General features: G+C 44.0%; 1 protein-coding gene across 8 annotated transcripts in view; it reads left to right on the top strand.

Annotated features, from left to right (window-relative positions):
• Positions 1-3,286: 3,286 nt before the first annotated feature.
• Positions 3,287-21,285, top strand: part of PLCH1 (phospholipase C eta 1) — a 214,205-nt gene continuing 196,206 nt past the window's right edge. For 6 of the 8 annotated variants that reach the window (XM_087430352.1, XM_087430355.1, XM_087430356.1 and 3 more), the window contains exon 1: positions 3,287-3,419. The gene's annotated coding sequence lies outside the window, so the exon portion shown is untranslated. Of the gene's footprint in view, positions 3,420-3,992; positions 4,176-9,131; positions 9,261-21,285 lie in introns of those variants that run through there. The other 2 variants (XM_087430353.1, XM_087430354.1) reach the window with 2 other exon arrangements.

Genomic DNA, 21,285 nt, shown 5'->3' on the forward strand with positions numbered 1-21,285 from the left:
AGTGGAGACATCCCATCTGGAGCAGCGTCTGGTACATGGCAAGTACTCAGGAAATATGCGGTGAGGGGCTGCTCTGTGGCATAGTGGCTAAGTTTGCAGGCTCCACTTTGGTGGCCCGGGTTTGTGGGTTCGGATTCTGGGCGTGGACCTACACCACTTGTCAGCCATGCTGTGGCGGCAACCCACATACAAAATAGAGGCGGATTGGCACAGATGTTAGCTCAGGGCAAATGGTCCTCAGCAAAAAAAAAAAAAAAAATGTGTAAAAAGAGAGATAACTCCTTGATAATCGTTAAGCTCTTTGGTCATTCTCTTGACTTCCTGGCGCATTGATTAAATAGGAATAATATTCATCTCCTTCACTCTTTTGCTTCATGGATATAACTTAAAGATTATTGCTGGTTAAATTTGGGTATCTTATATATGGTTATTTTTGCAACTGAAAGCACCATTTTTGTACAGCTAGAAAAATCTGCTTCCAACACACAGATTCCTAGTGCAGTTTTCTAAGAAACCCCTTATGATATGCAGCACAGCGGGCCCACCATAAGGCCCATCAATCATCTTACGTGTATCGGCCTCCCTTTACAGGATTTTCTGTGATCCTGGTGTCAGTGCACATTCTGTATCAAGGCAGAGGTGATACGTAGAAATCTGGCAGCCATTTAGAAGGGAGGCCAGGCAGTCCTGTGCCAGTATAATTAATGAGAGTCCTTACTCTGCAAGCCAGAGGGGGGTGGGGGTTGGGAAGGACGTCTTTCACCAGTCAATGGCATTTAAGAAAAATCGATGCTTTCTTAGCCCTTTTACTGCTGGGAGGAGGTTAAGTCAAAGGGCTTCTGTAAGGGGCTTTCTGTAACTCACTGCACCAGAGGGAGGGAGGTCCCCTGGATAGAGAAGCAGGGAGGATTCAACCCCAGACTTTTCAGCGGGGCTGATTTCACCCTTGAATTGCAGAAGCCCCTTACACTTGGAAAATGGTAAATCCTTACTAAAAAGATTACAGCTTACGTGACCAAGAGACCATTCAAAAAAGGTATTTGGTACCAGATAGGACTTTTGTTTTATCTGCCCAAAGAGGTGTTAACCTAGATCCCGCTTCCTCCAGTTCCCTTGTACCCAGTGAAGGAAGAGGGTATTATTTGTATTGTTTTCCTATTGACTGTTTGGTAACCATGGAAGGGTTTGTAACCTAGAGGCTGTTTACTACCCACTGTCTAATCCCTTTGTTATTATTCCCTCCGAATGCCACCAGCAGGGTGAAATCCTTCTGACCGGCTTCTAAATACTTAGAAATGTAACAACAATATTTTCTTGGTTTTAGTTAGTGATTTTTCTCTGATTAATGGTATAAAAAAAGACTCAGAGGGAAAAGCTACATTAAAAGATTTATGGATATATACATATGCCCTAAACACTTAAGACCATGATTAAGTATGATTCACACCAACTTCAGAATGGTTATCTTTGGGGAGTGCGGGAGGGAGCAGGGCCAGGAGAGGGGGTTTTAGCTGCGTCTGTAACGCTTGCTTGAAAAGAAGCGGCGGAGCGAGAGCGTTATGTGGGTGTTCGCCTTGTTTTGGGTAGCTCAGAAATACTGCACAATTAAAGAACTTTAAACTTCGCCAAGTTAAAGAAATTGATTAAAACTATCAAAGAATGCATAGCAAACAAGCGCTCTTGCTAGGAACTTCGAGCTTGCTTCAACATGCGCCTCTGCGGTTTCTCAGATTTGAGAAAGACAAACACAGGCGGTTGGTTGTGTGAGGGGTCGTCTTGCTATCTTTTTCTCTTTTTTTTGGCCTTCCTATTCACCATGGAGATTACCAGCAAAACTTATCTCCAAAACGCGCACGTCTAGAAAGCAAAAAGCAATCTGGAGGTAGAAGGGTTACCTTCATTTTCTTATAAATTGGGGATTTGTGTGTGGGCATGTAAAAAAAAGAAACCGGGAAATTTGGAGATGTTTCTTTCTATGCAGCCAAAGGACTTTATACATCTTCTTCCAAACGAATTTCTTCTTGGCTCCTTGGCAGGAAGAAATCGAGTGACTCTTCTGGTGGCTTTCCCTTTTTTCGGAGAGTCCAGGATTGCTTTCAGGATAACGTTTCTTCTTGCCCATGGTGCTTTGCTGTGACATTGTAATCGCCTCTGCTCAACCGAATAATACAAATGGGTTGTTTCTATGGTATCGGCTAAGCGGGATGAAAAGGTGAAACCCTAGATCTTGCGCCGCGGGATCACGGTGCTCCCGCCCCCACCACGGTCCGAGCGCCCGGGCGGCCGTGCCCGCTCGTCTGTAACCGCCGGGGCGAGTCCACGCAGGAGAAAGAAGATGACTTTAGTTTACGCTGTCGCGGCGCCCCGAAATCCCCGCCAACCCCTGCTGTCCGCGCTCCCAGGAGCTCCGTCCTGGTGGGGAACTTTGAACCGAAGGCGACTGAGGGTCGCGCAGTCCCGCCCCGTTAGGCTTCGTACAGCCGCCGGGCAGGTGCCCGAGGCCGGGCGCACGCGCTCGGGCGCCGGCCGTGCGCAGGCTTCCCCCGGGCGGGCGCGTGGCTCCGATCCCGGGCGGAGGGTCTGCGGGGGCGGCGGCGGGAGCGACCACCACTGCCCCGCCTCGGCGCCCCTCCCCGGCCAGGGCTTCTCTGTGGGTCGTGACCGCGCGACAGGTACACTTTTCCTGGACGGAGAACACGAGGCAGACGAGCTGGGGGTCCGGCGTCCCTGCGGACGTGCTCTGACCCTTCCCTGCACCTCCGTTCCAGCCTCGCCCGTCTCCCTGATCCCTCTCAACCCCCCGCCGGAGGCTGAGGATCGGGGGTCCATGGGTTTGGGAACCTTTGAAACTCGAGGGAAAAAAGACAAGACTTCACGCCGGTGCTTCTGCCCTGGCCTGCCGGGCCCGGGGTCCAAGTCCGGCGCCCGGCCCCTCCAGCCGGCGGGGCGGGAGGCGGCGGGAGCTCGGGTCAGTCTCCCAGCCCCTGTCCTGGTGTCCGCGGTGGGGAGGGGCTGGGGGAAGGGGAGGGAGGGAGAGGGAAGAAGGGAGACAGGGCGAAGGGGGCGTGCCGGGCCGGAGGGGTGGGGAGAGGGGAGGGGCTGCGAGGAGGGGGAGGGGCTGCGAGGAGGGGGAGGGGCTGCGAGGAGGGGGAGGGGCTGCGAGGAGGGGGAGGGTCGGGCCGCGCGTGAGGACTTGAATGAGAACCGGTTGCGGCGGCGGCCCTCGCTCTTCCTGGCCCGCCTCGGGGGCTCTGCTGGCCGAGGGGAGAAGTGCCCTTCTGGGGGAGGTCTTGTCCACCTCGACAGGGTTTGGAGCTGGAGTCACAGGGCCAACAAGTCGTCACCCCTACACCTTGGCGGGCGCCCCCGTGCCCAGGTCTCGAGGACTCTTCATCTGCCGGACACTCCAAGTGGAGCAGGTCGGTGCGTTTCGGGGAGCAGGGGCCGAGAGCGGGGACCGTGCGCCGGTCCAGGGGCGCAGGAGCCAGGGGGCGCAGGAGCGCCGGTGCCGAGTTCCGCTCCCCGAGCCCAGCCGAGACACGCTCGTGAGCGCTGTTGTGCGTGGGGTCCCCCAAAACCTCGTGCGGAGAACTGGGGTCCCCTCATTCACGAGGACGCGGGGTGCGAGCCCGCGCCGGAGTTGAGCGCTGGGCCTCGCGGCGGAGGGTGCGCCTGCGGAGGGTCAGGCGGCGCCCGGGGGGCTGCACCCGCAGGGTCCCGACCCCTCCCGGACCGCGTCTCTCCCCCGCCAGGGGACTGCGGTGTCCGCACCCCGGGGCCCCTCGGAGGAGCAGGTGCGCTCCGCGCGACGGGCTCCGTCTCCTCCGCAGGTTCCCGGGAGCTTCGGGGCGCCGGGCGGCGGGGGTGGGGGGGTGTCTGCGCCTGCGCGCTCTGCGCCCGCGCGTTCCCATGGCGACGGCGCCGCGCGGTCGGCCGGGCGCGGGTCCCGGCGCAGCGGCCTCGTCCCCGGACCTTCTCTTTGTTGTTCGTGGCTCGGCGTCACTTTGTGATCTCACTTTGAGGTTAGGAGTTCGGCATTAGAACAATGGCTAACTGAGCTGAAAAAGAAGACGCCCCTACCCGGCCCCCCGCATTACCAAAATGGTGAGAAAGTGCTTATCGGGGCGGTAACGGAGTGTCCCCTCTTCTGGCCCACGAACGTGCAGACTGATAAGGTGCGTTTGCTTCCCGGGAGGCAGGTAGACGTCCGTCGGGCGATGCTCTGGGTGGGACCTGCGTCCTGGGGGAGGTGGAGACGAGCTGCGCTCCCGGGGCACCGAGGTCGAGGAGCAGATACCAGGGCTTTCCCAGCAGAGGTGCTGGTTTTCCAGTTGCCCCGCGTTTTGGTCTCTTCTGGGTTAATTTTCTGCAGGAACGTTTCAAGAAACCTTGACGCGGACCAGTCAGATTTCTCAAGCCTTCTGTTAAGAGAGTCATTTCTTAAAATTGTGAGTCTTGACAGCTCCATATTCTTTTAAAAATCCCGTTTGTCTACGCACAGATTAGCGTTTGGCAAGGGCCCACATCATAAGGGGTGTGCAGATGGAGCTGTAGCTTCTTGTTGCTCATTTTTCTTAGGTCAATATTGGGCAGCATGATTGATAAAACTAGTTGCTGTTAGGTAGACGTTGGTTAGAATTAACGTAACTGCTAATAAAAGTTTAAAAGTGGAGTTACTCTTCCTGGGATAAAGTGTGACATAAAAATACCTTACCTGAAGTAATATATGAGTACTGTCTTGCTGTATCCTATTTTTAAATAATTTGCTTTCCAGAATACCAAATGTTCGTTAGTGGTAGAAGTTTTCAGACAATATCCTTCCACCATCAGCAAATGGAGTCCGCATAATATTACTCTTCAGATGATTAGCAAATAACATGCTGTTAAAGTTACCTCTCCCATCCCATTGGTCATAAATGCCTAGACATTATGCAATCTATCTAGCTCAAATGTTAAAAAATATCCAATTAAGTTTTTTCCCTTTTCTCATAACTAAAAAAAAAGAAAAACTTGTCATTTTCAGGTTCAGATACTTTGTGACCCTATTTGATGGCTTGTAACTGGCTCCAGTTCCCTAATTCTCAGTGACATGTGTTTCTGCTGGTTCCAGGAGGTAAACTGCAGTTTAGCAGATCATGGGATAATGGGGTTGGGAGTGCTTGGGGAAGGTTGGGAGGAGGCTGGTGGGCAGAGCCAGGATTTATATTCTTCATAAAAGCTGCTCAAGTCGTTGCTTCTGTTTGATACATTTTCCCACATCATCAACATCAAACTTATATTTAGAATTAATCTTCTCAATAATTATAAAGATAGAATTATAAAAATAGAATATGATTGGGCCGGCCCCGTGGCTTAGTGGTTAAGTGCGTGCGCTCCGATGCAGGCGGCCCAGGTTCGGATCCCGGGCGCACACAGACGCACTGCTTCTCTAGCCATGCTGAGGCCGCGTCCCACATACAGCAGCTAGAAAAATGCGCAACTATGACATACAACTATCTACTGGGGCTTTGGGGGAAAAATAAATAAAATTATAAAAAAAAAAAAAATATGATAAAGGTGCTTTATGTTAGGGTGCCATAATACTGGGAAAACTCCTAATTAAATGTTTTCTACTTAATTTATTCATTTAGTCAACAAATATTTATTGAAAATTATATACAAGGCAGGTTAAATAAATCCAGATTCCTGCCCCAATGAATTATGTGGTGAGTTCTAGGGGCCAGCCTGGTGGCACAGCAGTTAAGTACATGTGCTCTGCTGGGGTGGCCTGGGGTTCGCAGGTTCGGATTCCCGGCGCGCACCGACACACCCCTGGTCAAGTCATGCTGTGGCAGTGTCCCATATAAAGTGGAGGAAGATGGGCACGGATGTTAGCCCAGGGCCAATCTTCGTCAGCAAAAAAAAAAAAAAGAGGATGATTGGCAATGGATGTTAGCTCAAGGCCAGTCTTCCTCACACACACAAAAAAAAGAGTGGTGAGTTCTGGAATAATTCTAATGCTGTTTCCGGTGTCAGGGTAAAACCCTATCTGTGTGGAGCAATTCAGGAGAAGAGGTGATTTAGTGCTGTGCAGTCAGACATCTAGACTCAGAAACAAATGCTTACACTTAGATTAAAAAAACCCTGGACATTGTTTGTGAACATTTTAGATAAGAGTGTATATACATGGTAAGAAGCATTGTGCGCACCTGTCTCCTTACATTTTTGTAGTACAGACTTTGCCCTAAAACTTGCAGTCTTGGCGAGCGCAGCTTTGAGTTTGGGAGGAACAGAGAAACCCTGTGATTCTCAGGTTTCTCAGATGAAGATAAGGTGAGTGATTCTGCAGTCCTTTGTTCTGGCTCCGTGTTTCATGACATGATAAACCTTCCGCAGCTCCCTTCTCAAAAGAGTGGGTCTGCACACTTGAAGGATCATGACTATTATTTCTCTGAGGAAAAAAGAGGGATATAAAATTATGATAGAAGGATAAAAGGAATACAATTGGGCATTTAAACATTTTAACTTTTGAGCTGGAATAATTTCTAGGCGTTTTTAGTGAGTCTGGACTCGATTGAAACCCATTACAGCCGTGACAGACCTCTGGTGTTAACATATTGGCCAAGGGTGACAAACATTCCCTCTTGTCATTCCAGGACATGGACGGTTAGGGAGAGTGTCGTGTCCTCTCCTTCACCACCTCGTGAGTCTAATAACAGTTATCGGCTCAGAGAGCTTGCTGAAGAGCATCCCCATTGGGTTATTGCTCTTTGTCTGGGAGGCTCAGACTTAGCTGTGAATGTGGCCCAAGTGATGCAGAACTCATCACTTTGAACAGTGCTTCCTCGGCCTGGGAAGCATGTTCTCTCCTCTCTGGTAGGAGCTTATTCCAGGCTGGCTCTGCTCACAAGGAAAATCATTTAGACACAGTTCAGTGGACACTCACTCACATCTCTTTGACAGCTGTGACCGTTTTTGTTTAAGGAGAAATCCAGTACTGCTGTAGGAGGGTGTGCCGATTAGAAGTGCATTTTAAGAAGCCCATGAAGAAGTTTACACAGCTTTGTGTTATTATCATCAAGGTCTCTGTCTTCTGTGCTTCAGAGTAAAAGAGGGCAGAGTGGATGCAGAAGAGACAACTAAGAAAACTTTTATAGCAAAGTTAAAAACGTCGTCACCGACTCTGCGTTTTGGATGCACTAGACTGAGTGCCTGTGCTTCATTGTCATCATAAAATTACAGAGCAGAAAGACATTTGCCATGTTTGTTACATAACTGGGAAACCAGGGCCCAAGGTTGCTAAATGATTTTCTTAAAGTCACGCAGCTAATAAATTGCAGAACTGGGATGAAAGTGCCGAAGTTCTGATTTCTAATGATCCTCTTGTGTCCAGGAAATCTAGAGTGAGCAGATATGAAATCCTTGCTCTAGACTTGGTGTTTGCAGCTATATGAAATTGCTATAGTTGTGGGTATAAGATGGTGAAACATCAGCAGTGTTATATGATTTAATGTAATTTCATTGAATGGAATCGACAGCGGGCACCTTCTGATATTTGGTTATAAGCATGTGTGTATTACGAGCACCTCTGGTGCACGTGCGTAAATGCAAGAGAAATCTTGTTCAGTATCTGTTTTGGCCTGAGGAATTCTGACAAGATTAGGATTTAATACAAGGGGGGACAGTTTTTCTGATTACTTAGTGTCCAGTTAAACAAGGGGTTCCGGAAGAGAAGGAGGAAATTGACATTAATGTATTCCAACCATGTGCCTGAGCTTTTACTTTATGTTGCTTTAAAACTCATAATAATCGAGATGCAGGAATTATTATCCCATGTTACTGATGAGGCTCAGAGAGGTTAGTTTCTTGCCCAAGATCTAAGTGAGTATGGAACAGATTTCAAATTTGAACCCAGGCCTGTCTGCCTCTGTGCTCTGTTACATCATGTTGCCACTCAGAAAAGCAACATTAAATTTATGAAAAATACTGACTTGGTTTTCTTTTCAAATTCACCATTCCATCCAAAGTATAGAAAGGTGGAAGTGTTTCTCATCAGCTTTTTGGTGAGTGGAGAAGCTGTATGCCCCATATGGAGTCCAGGAGGTTGTAAATTCAGGCCTGGTTCCAGAAAAACATTGAAGACTTTGTGTAAACTGTGTTGGCTATTTGTTTAGAAGCGAAAGTTGTTTAGGTTCCCTTCTTCAAATGCTCTCCACATCAAAGGGGCCCACTTACCACTTCTGGGCTGTCGTCACATGGCGGTGGGTCTAGGAGGACCCCTCATGATTTTGATGTGTATTTTCTGGCATCCCAAGACTTCGATATTGCTTTTATCTTAGAAAAACTTTGCTCACTCAATACTTGCAGTAGTGTTGAGAGACTTACTGCTGGATAGAACCAGATGGTGTCTTGTAACATTTTTCAAATTGAAGACCAGAATCACCTTGGACAGTTGCTGAAAATGTCTAAACTTATGCCAGAAGCTGGAGTTTTGGTGCTCCTGAAACTGCTCTGTTGTGGTGTTGAGAGATTGAAATTGGACTGTAGTGAGCTGGTTTCAGATTTGCAGTGTTTCTGATCTGGTTTACCCACAAGGAAACCGAGGCTCAGGATGTCCCCACTCACAGCTGAGCTGGGACTTGAACGTTGACGTTGCTGGCAGACGCCTGGTCTAGTGTTCTCAGCAGCACGCCACACCTCTCTCCTGGGCTTCTTTCCTCCCTGTGTCCCTGACTCCAGGGGAGAGGAAAAGGCTGAGGGTTTCGGAAAATGGGATGCTGGCCTTCACTGTGGGATTCAGCCTCAACTCGGGTACCGCACAGGGTCTGGAGGGCTGTCTGGGTTTCCCTCTTCATGAGTTTGTTTTCTGTGGCTTATCCTACAAGCAGCCTCTTTTCTTGGTGGCTGGTTCTTCTGAATATAGCAAGGGACCTGCAAGCCTGTCCCGCCATTCTGGTGCCCATGCGTTCCCTGTTAAATTGCCACTGGAAGGCAGAAGGATCTCGGTGAGTGCTGGCGAATGCGAGTTACTGATTAACTCATCTACGGCAATCACGGTTTCTCTTGCACCTGCCGTCACTTCCTTGTTGTTAGTCCACAAGAACCAAACGTCTGAATTCGGCTTCCCTCTCTACTCCCTCTTCAGTTTAATTGAAGGGGCCCCTGGACCTTGGAGCGGGTCTCCGTGGAGTGCAGGTGGAGCCTCACAACACTGCCCCTGCTGGGAAAGTTGAAGATCTTTGCGTTTTTTTCGGGGGTCTGAATCTTGGACCGGAAGTTAGGTGAGTTGATTTGCTGTGTAATCGTATGCAATTTGGTTCTCTAGACCTCTTATTTCTTTTAGCCGAACAACTTTCTAACTTTGAGTGATAAGGGAGATGTTGAAAAGAATTTTTTTTCTTTTTTTTTTTTTTGGTGAGGAAGATTGGTCCTGAGCTAATATCGGTGCCAGTCTTCCTCTGTTGTGTATGTGGGAAGCTGCCACAGCATGGCTGATGAGTGGTGTGTAGGTCTGCACCCGGGATGTGAACCTGCCAACCCTGGGCCGCCGAAGTAGAGCATGCGAACTTAACCACTGTGCCACTGGGCTGGCCCCCTAGAAATTTATTTTTTAAAAAGAGATTTCTTTATAGAAAAGAGTAATATGTTCATATAAGGAGTTAGGATTATGTAAAGATCCTTTGATTTTTATTTCAATTTAAGGACTCTTGGTCCCATATAATCGTCTGTGTAAAAGAGAAAAAAGGGAAGGTTTGTTGTCTGCATATAGACTATTTCTACCCAGGAACTAACAATGTTGTTGCTGGGAGACAGACACCAGAGGGAACTAGTCACTGTAGACTTGTGCCTTTTGAATTTTGAAACTTCAACATAATACACAAAATTAAAGTAAAAAAGAGAATATGTTTAATAATAAATAAGTAACCACCTCCTGGCTCCTAACTGGTAGGAATAGGAGGCTGGGAAGCAATTTTAAAGAAAAGAAAAGCAATTTTATTTCTTACTGTCTTTTCAAGTCTCACTGAAGTTTACATTTAGTAATTTTTTTTCACATTTAGTAACTTTTAAAAGCAGTGTTCTTTAAGTCCTGGATTTCGATAACAGGTCTGGGGAGGTTTTTAGAGTTTTCGTAGTTTTCTTCCGTCCCCTAAAGCATCAGCTACTGGCTGCAGCCAGACTCGGTGGCTGATGGGAAGGAGGTCGTCCCTCCTGAGCTAGACCTGTCCTGTCGCAGAGTTTGTGGAGTGAAGGCTAGAAAGTATCACCTGCCCCCACGTCTTTTTTTTCCCATGAGGAAATCCCTGTAATGTGATTATTCTCTTATTTTCTTGAGCAGTGTCTAAATGTGAATGTCAGAGGAATCTTTTCTTTTCAAATTGCAAAAGGAAAAAAAAGGCTTGAATACAAATGTTTTATTCTGAACCACAGCTTTTCTTGTTTTAAATAGGTTGTGAATTGGAAGCATTTTTGTATTTACTGGGTGAATCGTTAAAATACGGTCTTGGGAGAAAGTGAACACAAACTGTGTACCAACTTCTTTTTCACTCCTCAGAAGAGAGAAATGTGAAATCTGTTATTTAGTGTCCAAGTTTCAGTCAAAAGCAGAAACTCAATCAGGACCAGTTCTCAGCATATTCTTAAAAATTTCTCCTCTCAAATTTGGTGAAGTCAATAAAAAAGCATATATTTTACTCACAAAATTCTTTTTACTGTGTTACTTTTTATTTGTTGGAAAACAATAACTGAAGAGACTATACATTCTCAAGCTTAAAGATTTCTAAAGCTTAAAAGGGCATTTCATGAAAATTCTCTCTCACAGCTCTGTCCCTCAGCCATCCAGTTCTTTCTCTAATAGACCAACCTTGTTATTCGTTTCTTATGTATTTTTTCTAAAAGATATTTTATATATATAAGCAAATACATATGGATGCTTTTTTCCTTCTTTTAAAAATCAAATGGTGTTGCACTATCCACATGACTCTGCGTTTTTTCTTGTAACAAAATATTTTGTATATCATTCCATATCAGCATATAGATCTTCTTAATTCTTTTTTTTATGTTTTTACTTTATTTTTTTAAAGCATTTTTAGGTTCACAGCAAATTACCCCCAGACATGCATAGCCTCCTCAATTATCAATATCCCTGACCAGAGGGGTACATTTGTTATAATCGATGAACCTACATTGACACGTCGTCGTCACCCAGAGTTCATGGTTTACATTAGGTCCACTCTTGTGTTGTACCTTCTGTGGGTTTGGACAGGTATGTAATGACAGATATCCATCATTATAGTATCATACAAAGTATTTTCATCTCTCCCCCACCCTTCGACCCCTGGTAACTGCTGGTCTTTTCAGCGTCTCCATAGTTTTGCCTTTTCTAGAACATCCATAGTTGAAATCACACAGTATGCAGCCTTTTCACATTGGCTTCTTTCACTTAGTAACGTGCATTTAAGTTTCCTCCATGTCTTTATGGGTCGATAGCTCATTTGTTTTTAGCACTGAATAATATTCCATTGTCTGGATGCACCACAGTTTGTTTATCCATCCACCTACTGAAGGACATCTTGGATGCTCCCAAGGTAAACACCAAGGATGCTCCCTTGGTAAATACCAAGGAGTGTGATCGCTGGATTGTATACTAAGAGTATGTTTAGTTTTGTAAGAAATTGCCTAACTGTCTTCCACACTGGCTGTGCCATTCTGCTTTCCCACCAGCAGTGAATGAGGGTTCCTGTTGCTCCACATTCTCCCAGCATCTGGTGTTGTCAGTGTTCTGGATTTTGGCCATTCTGATAGGTAGTTAAGTGGTATCTCGTTTTAATGTGCATTTCCCTGATGATGTATGTTTTCATATGTTTATATGCCATCTGTATATCTTCTTTGAGGAGCTGTCTGTTAAGGTCTTTTGCCCATTTTTTAATCCAGTTGTTTGTTTTCTTATTGTTGAGTTTTAAGAGTTCTTTGTATATTTTGGATATCAGTCCCTCATCAGATGTGTCTTTTGCAAATATTTTCTCCCAGTCTGTGGCTTGTCTTCTCATTCTTTTGACAGTATCTTTCAAAGAGCAGAAGTTTTAAATTTTTATGAAGTCCAGCTGATCAATTCTTTCTCTCATGGATTGTGCCTTTGGTGTTGTATCTGAAAAGTTATTGCCAAACCCGAGGTCACCTGGGTTTTCTCCTATGTTATCTTCTGGGAGTTTTATACTTTTGCATTTTACATTTAGGTCTCTGATCCATTTTGAGTTAATTTTTGTGAAGTGTGTGGTTTGTGTCTAGATTCATTTTTTTACATGTGGATGTCCAGTTGTTCCAGCAACATTTGTTGAAGAGACTGTCTTTGCTCTGTTGTATTGCCTTTGCTCAGTTGGTTCCATTTATGTGGGTGTATTTCGGGGCTCTTTATTCTGTCCCATTGCTCTATTTGTCTGTTCTGTCTCCAGTACCACAATGTCTTGATCACTGTAGCTTTAGAGTAAGTCTTGAAGTTGGATAGTGTCAGTCTCCAGCTTTGTTCTTCTCTTTCAATGTTGTGTTGGCTCTTTTGTGTTTCTTTATTTTTTTAATGGCTACATGTGTTCCACTGTATGGATATGCTAAAATTTAACCAGATTAATGGACAATTAAGTTGCTTCTGATCTTTTGAAAACAATGGTGCAATGAATAACCCTATATATACACCATTTTGCACATGTTCAAATATAGTTATAGGATATATTTTTGGAAGTGGGCTTCCTAAGTCAAAGGTATGTATGCTTGTAATTTTGATAAATATTGCCAAATTGGCCTTCATAGAACTTGTACAATTTTTACTCCTATCAGAAATGTATTACAGTGACGATTTCTCCACACCCTCACCAACAGTTCCTCATCAAACTTTTTGATTTTTGCTAATCTGAGAGGTAAAAAATTAGCTTCTTGGCGTAGATGAAACTTGCCTTTCTCTTTTTCACTTTTGGGTTCTCTTTTTCACTTTTGGGTGACTTTACAAATTTCCATTTTGAGCATAGCCTCAGAGCAGAGGATGTCACTTGATTCTTTCCAGTGTAGATTAAAAGAGCAACTTTTAAGAAGAAGCAAATGAATAGGCGTCTGACCGCTGCTTGGTAGAGGAGCAGAGTCGGCACATTTACTTTTCTTAAATAATATGTTTAGTTGCCTTTCAAACTTCCTTCCAAATCGCAACGTTTCATGAATCTCCCCAGGTCTAGGGAGCTGACATCTTTGGTTCCCAAAACCACCCCCAGTCCTGGCGCGATGGTGTCCGCGTGGGGCTTCGCTGTAGCACCGCTTGGTTCCGGTCCAAGAGTTGAAGCTTGCTTCAGTTCCTGTTGTGCCTGGGGCTGCATGGGTTCTCATCTCCTCGCATCGCTGGGGGAAAGAAGTGTTGTCCTTCAGCCTCCTGTCGGCTCTGCTGCTGTTCGCCCGGACACTCAGGAGATCTCTGCTCTTCCTTGGTGGGGATGAGATTCTCGTGGGATAATGGAGAATTCTGAGGGTGGCAGTGACAATATTCTGGGTTTTGGCCACCAGAATATTGTGTCTCACTCCGGTTCCCACAATTTTAGAGTGAACGTACTAGGTATTCAAGGGGAGAAAACTGTGCCGGAGAATATAATATGTGAAGACATATAGACCAGGGACAAATAACCAGGGATTGGTTTCAGTGTCTTTAATTTAATCTTTTTTTTTGTACTCGTTTAAGAAAAAACCACCAAAATCCACACTATAAATTTCATTTGAGGAATTGGTAATACTGTTTGGTTTTATTTCCCTATTTTTTCTCGTTAATGCTTTCTAGACACTTTTCTTCAGATTGTTTCTTCAGCAACTTCAGATGGGCAGTTAGTTAGACTTAAAGGATCAAGAACTTACAAGCTTGAAGAGAACTGTTCATGTGAAGTATGCTGGGTGCATTTATCTACCACCACCAGCCTCTGATGTTTTCACAGAGCTTCATAAGAATTAAGGATTCAGCATGTGAAAAACAAAGCTGAGTTTCCACAATTTAAAATATTTGACTAGATTTTTTTTGACGCTTTTTTAAAGATTTTTATTTATTTTTTCCCCCCAAAGCCCCAGTAGATAGCTGTATGTCATAGCTGCACATACCTCCAGTTGCTGTACGTGGGACGCAGCCTCAGCATGGCCGGAGAAGCAGTGCGTCGGTGTGCGCCTGGGATCCGAACCCTGGCCGCCAGCAGCAGAGCGCGAGCACTTAACCGCTAAGCCACGGGGCCGGCCCTTGACGCTTTTTTAAATTGAGAATTCTTATGACCAAATTAGGTTTACTGTCTCATCTGCTTCTCTGTTGCTTTGAGGACCTTGTACGTTTCTTTTTTTATAATTTCTGATATTCTTATATTTGCATTGATAATAAGCTCTCTATTGACCAACTCTATAAGGTTAACATCTCTCCTGGCTAAACTAAACTTTCTTTTTTATTTTTATTTTTTGCTGAGGAAGATTCCCTGAGCTAACATCTGTTGCCAGTCTTCCTCCTTTTGTATGTGAGCCGCCACCACAGCGTGGCCACTGACAGCCAAGTGGTGTAGGTCCGTGCCCGGGAACCGAACCCTGGCTGCCGAAGCAGAGCATGCCGAACTTAACCAGTAGGCCACCGGGGCTGGCCCAAAACTAAACTTTAATTCTTATCTTTACCACCACTATCTTAGGCTAAAATCTTTATAAAATTACTGTTTTTATGATCACTATTATCTTTCTAAAGAGAAGTCTATCTCAGGATTTATATTCTGAATAATTTATGTTTAAGCATTCTTGGTGAAATGTTATTTTTGCCAATTTCTGTGTATGTTCTTTGTTTTATCATTTGTGTTTAAATAGCACATTAACAGCACACGTTAGTGAGTTTTACCTTGATAACTGAGCGCGGTAGTTTGGACGTCTGCAGCTCCTTCCTACTGGATGCCCGACCCCTCTTGTAAACCTACTGGTCTTTGGGGTCTGGCTCTGACCCCACCCTCCAGGAGCTCTTGTGGACTCACACAGCATGCTTCGTTTGCCATCTCTCATATGTTCTGCCCTTTTCTGTGCAGGTTTTATATAAACCTTTTCTGTTCTACGTGTGCCCTCTCCCGTCTGGGTCGTTAGCTCCTTGGTGACTGGGACTGTGTTTAGGCCCTCTCCATCCCCTCCGTATTGATGGCGCCTACAGCATGGCACAGAGCATACTTGTGGGTTCTTTGATTCATAAATTGATTGGCGGCCGTTATAGCCTTTTGCACCTCAAGGGCTCCTGAACTCCTATGTTTGGGCACAAAAAGGGGAGGCCCTCCCCCTTCTGACCCTGCTCTGTGGTCGGGAAGGAGGGATGGAGTTGACTGGAGGTTTAATTGCCCAGTTCAAGACAGGTGTCTTGTTGGTGCTGTGATGACCTCCCTTCTCTCACGGTGGGTGGGGCAGTGGGCAGAAGAGGGGAGATGAACTCAGGAGAGCTGGGAGCTCGGCCCTTCCTGGGGGAGCCCCTCCTCAGACTGAATTTGGGGCATCCTTATATGTGAAGGAATTAGGGGCAGAACTATTCTGAAGTCCATTTCTAATATTTAAAATTCTGTAAATCACTGGTTTTAGAGACAATTAGTATGAATCAAGGATTTTTTGGATGTTAGATCTACACATAAATAGATGAAATTAGAATTGTAAAAAAATCTGTTAGTGTGTCATCAGGAAAAAGAATCTTCAGCTGTGATCTAAGGTGTCACTATTGGGCTAGATTTCAAGATTGACAGCCACTGAGAGTTGAAATCTAATTACCAAACAGCCATCCTCTGGGTGTTGTTTTTTCAAGTAGTGTTAATTTTCAAGCTGCACTTAGTGTACACTTTTATTTTATTTATTTATTTTTTTGTGTGAGGAAGATTAGCCTTGAGCTAACATCCATGCCAATCTTCCTCTTTTTGCTGAGGAAGACTGGCCCTGGGCTAACATCTGTGCCCACCTTCCTCCATCTTATATGGGACACCGCCACAGCATGGCCCGACAAGCGGTGCATCAGTGCGTGCCTGGGATCCGAACCCGGGCTGCCAGCAGCAGAGCACATGCAGTCAACTGCTATGCCGCGGGGCTGGCCCCATTGTGCACACTTTTAAAAGGAAAGAAAATATAAAAAATGATGGAAATATGCCAACCCTGACATGAGCATAGGGAAGTGGGAATGACACTAACTTGGGAAGTCTGGATCCCGTGGCAGACTCTGCCGTACCTGGCATTGTGGTCTCATTCTCTCTCCATCTTTCTGTCTCTCTCTCATTGTTTTTCTCTCTTTCTCTCTCTTATGGTCATTTTTTATTAGGAAGCAAAATTGCTTAGATCTTAAGAGTGCAGTAGTTCAAATACCGGTGCTGTCACTTGATGGCTGTGGATCTTAGGTAATGCTTAACCTCTCTGTGCTTCAGTTTTCTCTATCTGTAAAATGGAGATAATTACACCTACCCCTTAGGATCATTGTAAGGATTAAATAAAATATACTTGTGAAATATTTACCACAATACCTGGCCCATAGGAAGTGCTAAAATACCAGCAGTTAGTACAGAGTGGCAGGTGCTGAGCTGACATGTTCTGGGGCTCCATCAGGTCCAGATTTGGCTCTGGCTTTGTATGTGAATTCCCAGGGTGCAATTCTGTTTCTAGGAATGTAGGTTACCAACACTTCCACTGAAACAATTTAAAAATGCTGGATACAATAGAAAGATTATTTTCTTAAATACAGTGAAGCAGTAAGAAAGTAATGAATATTCAGGCCAAAGGTAAGTGAAGAGGTGTCTGCTGAGCCAGGAAGCTGGCTTTTGCCTTGAAGACATTTGCCAAACCAGGTTAACTGGAACTTTTGTTTTTGTGGCCTGAGATAAGAAAGACATCGGAGAAGGACCCTCTGGTCATAAAACTGGGATTCCAGAGGTTTCTCCCCCAGGGGAAGGGTGAATTAGAGAAAATGAAACAATCATCGACTCCCATTCCAGCCCTGTAAGGCTGTAAGGAAAATCGTGTATCAAAACCTTGGTTCTGAGCAGATGCCTGATGGTTTGGGCCTGAGGGTTTGTGACCCTGAGCCAGCTCCCATACAGATGTGCTGGAATCCCAGTCAGTAGGGGTCAGAAAAGCCTCAGATGAAGTTTGACTTCAAGATTCCCACACTGGGAGTGTCCCTGGTACTGAACAGAAGCCAGTTTCCCCTGCTTTTGGAGAAGTCTATTTTTATCCCAGACTGCAGAGAATCCCCACCAATAAAATCAGAAGGAAAATGAGCATCTCATAGTAAAAAAAAGAAAAAAAAAAATCACTGAACACAAGATATGAACTGAGAACAAGAAACTAAAGAAGCTGATTGGAAAAAGAACCAAATAGAACTTGAAAAAATATATAATAATTGAAAATAACTCAGTGAATGGATTTAACAACAAATTAATCCAACCCGAACAGGGAAATAATCAAGTGAATGATAGATCTGAAGAAGATTTTCAGATGGTAACACAGGCAAAGCAGTGAAAAACCCAACAGAAAGGCTAATCGGTGTGGGAGACAGGGAATTCAGATTCAACATAAGTTTAATTGCAGTTTCAGAAAAGAAGCGAGAGGATAGGAAGAGGTAACATTTCAAGACATAATGACTGGGCCAGCCCCGTGGCTTAGCGGTTAAGTGCGAGCGCTTCGCTGCCGGCGGCCCGGGTTCGGATCCCAGGTGCGCACCGAGGCACCACTCCTCCAGCCATGCTGAGGCCGCGTCCCACATACAGCAACTGGAAGGATGTGCAGCTATGACAGACAACTATGTACTGGGGCTTTGGGGGAAAAATAAATAAATAAAATCTTTAAAGACATAATGACTGAGAATTTTCAAGGACCAGTGAAAAGCACCACTTCACATATTTGTGAAGTCATATGAATCCCATTCAGGATAAGTAAAAAGAAATCCACACATAGACAAAATATGATTAAATTGCAGAACACAAAAGATAAAGAGAAGATCTTAAGCAAGATCAGAGAGAAGAGGCAACTTATCTTCAGAGACGTGATGGGTGATGCTGACTGCAGCAGGAGAAGCCAGGAGAGTGTTCCAGCTCATGCACTGGCGGAAATTAACTGTCAGCTTAGGATCAATTTCCATTGAAAATATCTTTAAAAAACAAGGGCAAAATAAAGACTTTTACACTTAGAAAAACCTAGAGAGTTCTAGCGGATCCTCACTTAGAAGGATATACTTCAGGCAGAAGAAAATTATTCCCAGATGGAAGGTCTCAGAAACCTTCCATGAAGGTTTGAATGAAGCGCGGAGAATGGGAGTTTGTAAGTTGAAGCACATATTGACTGTATAAAATAGTAACAATGACGACTTCAGTGGGAACTTGGTAAAATAAGTGACATAAGCTGGAGAAGAAAAGGAGTTAATATCTTGTAGAGTTCTTGTATGGTTTGGGAGGAAGTTAAAGATATTGATTACATTTAGTCTTTAGTAAGTGTGTGTGTTAAAATTTCTAAGGCAACCACTAAAATTTAGTTAAAGAATGAATAACTTACTAGCTAACAGGGAAAATTGAAATGAGAAAAATAATAATATTGTCTCGAAGTCAAGAAAGCTGAGAAAAGAAATATAGAATAGGCAAGACAAGTAGCAGGCACAAATGAGAAGAAGAAATAAATCCAAATGTATCAGTAGTTACAATAAAGCTAAAGGAACCAAAGATTGTTAGACTGGATGAAAAGTAAAAATTCAGCTATTTGCTGCTTCTAAAAGACATGTCTAAGACAAAAGGATACAGAAAGGTTAAAAGTAAAATAACAGAAAAAGATAAGTGGATCATTAAAAACTAAAAGAAGGCTGGCAATATTGACACCAGACAAAATAGACTTTAAATGCCAAAAAAAGCATTTTTAGAGATAAAGAGGGTCGTATTGGTTCTAAAGTTTCAAATCATCAGAAAAAAACTTGTATGCATCTAGTAACGTGGTCTCAATATATATTAAGAAAAAATTGAGAGAACAACCATGAGAAACACATACATTCCCAGTGAGATTTTAGGGCACTTCCTCAGTACTTGATAAAGTGGGAACAAGGTCAGTTACAAGGTTTGAACAGTGTGGTTAACAAGTTTGAGCTGATGGACATGTGAAGGTCACTGTATCTCAAAACTGCGGTGTACACCTTATTTTCAAACACACATAGAGCATTTATGAAAAGTGACCTCAATGCTGGCATCAGGCAAGTCTTTACAGGGGTCATTGATGGAGAGCACGCAGGCCAGAGCTGTGACCACAGTGCAGCGAAGCTAGAAACATAACAGAAGGAGAGCCATGAATAATTACAGAAGTATGTTTCGAAATGACCCTTGGGTCAAAGAAGAAATTGTAATGGAAATAAGAAAATATTCTTAACTGAATAACAAAAATCCTGTGGGTCAAAACTTTGGGTGGGGTAGGCAGTGAAAGCATGTGTAAATGCTTGTGTAAGAAAAGAAGAAAGCCTGAAAATTAGCCAAATGTCGAAGTTAGAAAGTCAGGAAAGATACAAAATAGACCCAAAGAAAATAGATGGAAGGAAATAATAGTAATAATTCCATGTTATTCAATGGATAGGATCAATAACGACAAAATTTGGCTCTTTGTAAAAACTAGTAATGTTGATGAACACCTGGCAAGACTAATGTAAAAAGAAGAGAGAGTCACAGATAAACCACATTAGGAATGGAAAAGCAGATTTTGTAGATATTAAGAAGATAATATGATGAACTGCATTATGCTAAAACATTTGAAGGCTTAGAGGAAATGAATAATTTCTAGACAAATACAACTTACCAAAACTACATTAGAAAAAACAGGCTGAATAATTCTATAATTCTTAAATAAAATACACTAGCAGTCAAATATTTCTCCATAAAGGAAGGTCTAGGCTTCGGTGGGTTTATGAGGAAGTTCTACCAAATAGTGAAGGAAAAGATAATTTCATACTTGCATAAATCCTTCCAGGGAATAGAGAAATGCATTTTATGAAGCTATGATAACCTCGATACAAAAACCTGTTGAGCACAATATGAGAAATGGAAATTATAGGCCGACCTTACTTAGGAACATACACGTCAAAATCATGAAACACGAGCGAGCCAAATCCAGTGGTGTATAAAAAAGACACCACGTTGTGAACAAATTGGATTTATCTTGGAATTGCAGGGTTGATTTAACATTAGAAAATTCAGCACATTAACAGATTAATGGAGATATATGTTATGATTGTATCAAAAGATGCAGAGAAAGTGTCTTATAATGTTTAATATCAAATTATGCAAAAAACTGTTCAGAAAATTGGCATAGAAGGGAACTTTCTTAACCTGATAAAGAATATTTACAAATAACCTACAGCAAGCATTACACTTAATGGTGAAACAATAAAATTAAAAGCATTTTGTTTCTTATTAAAATCAGGATCCATTATTCTATGCAACATTGTTTTTCATGGTTGCTATCATACTATTCCTACTTTTTCCCATAGCATTATATCAGAGCATTTTTCCATCCTTGTTACAAAGTCTTTGCAAGCACAGTTGTAAATAACCTACACTACAGTCAATGCTACCCAATGGTTGGTATTTAGTGTTTTAATTTTTGTCATAAAAAATGATACAGTGAAAATTTTTGTGTACATTTTGTATCTTTATTTCTTTTTGATGTATTTCCAGAAGGTGAATTACTGAACCAAAAGGTATGAACTCTTCCAAGCACTGGATACATATGATTATACTTGAAACCACCCCTTTCAAATGAAGCATCCAGGGTCTTTGGAGGGTGGACAGTGTATCTCATTGCTCAACAAGAGCGTTTTCAGCTGCTTTATAGAAAAGAAAACACACCTGGAACTTGGGGTTTAGTGGTGTCTCCTGTGAGCCTTAAAAAAATGAACGAAGTACCTTTTATTTCTTTCCCTTTGTGTACATGGCTGGAGGGGCTAGCTGTGGAATTAGGCTGTTTGCAGAGCCCTGTAACAACCAGTGTGGCAGTGCTTGGAACCTGTGGGAAGTGGGGGAGGGAGTTTGTGATGGAGGGGGAGGGGAGGACAGTGACCTGCATCTGCAGAGTGGGGTGGGCCCCTCTGACAGGCCTTGGGCCTGACCCGGGCTTCTGAGCTGCTGGGGAAGCTGTCCGCAGGGGACTGGGCCACAGGAGGAGGGCTGCCCCTCCCACCCATCCCTGCACTGTGTCATTCTCTATGTTGTTTGTCTTAAAAGTAGTGGAGAAATGAGAAGAGCAGCTGTCTTTGAAATCTTAGCTTTTAAGTGGATTTAGTTTGAATTC

Source organism: Ceratotherium simum, chromosome 5, assembly GCF_057802395.1.
Source record: "Ceratotherium simum simum isolate JZ-2026a chromosome 5, ASM5780239v1, whole genome shotgun sequence".
Lineage (NCBI taxonomy): Eukaryota > Metazoa > Chordata > Mammalia > Perissodactyla > Rhinocerotidae > Ceratotherium > Ceratotherium simum.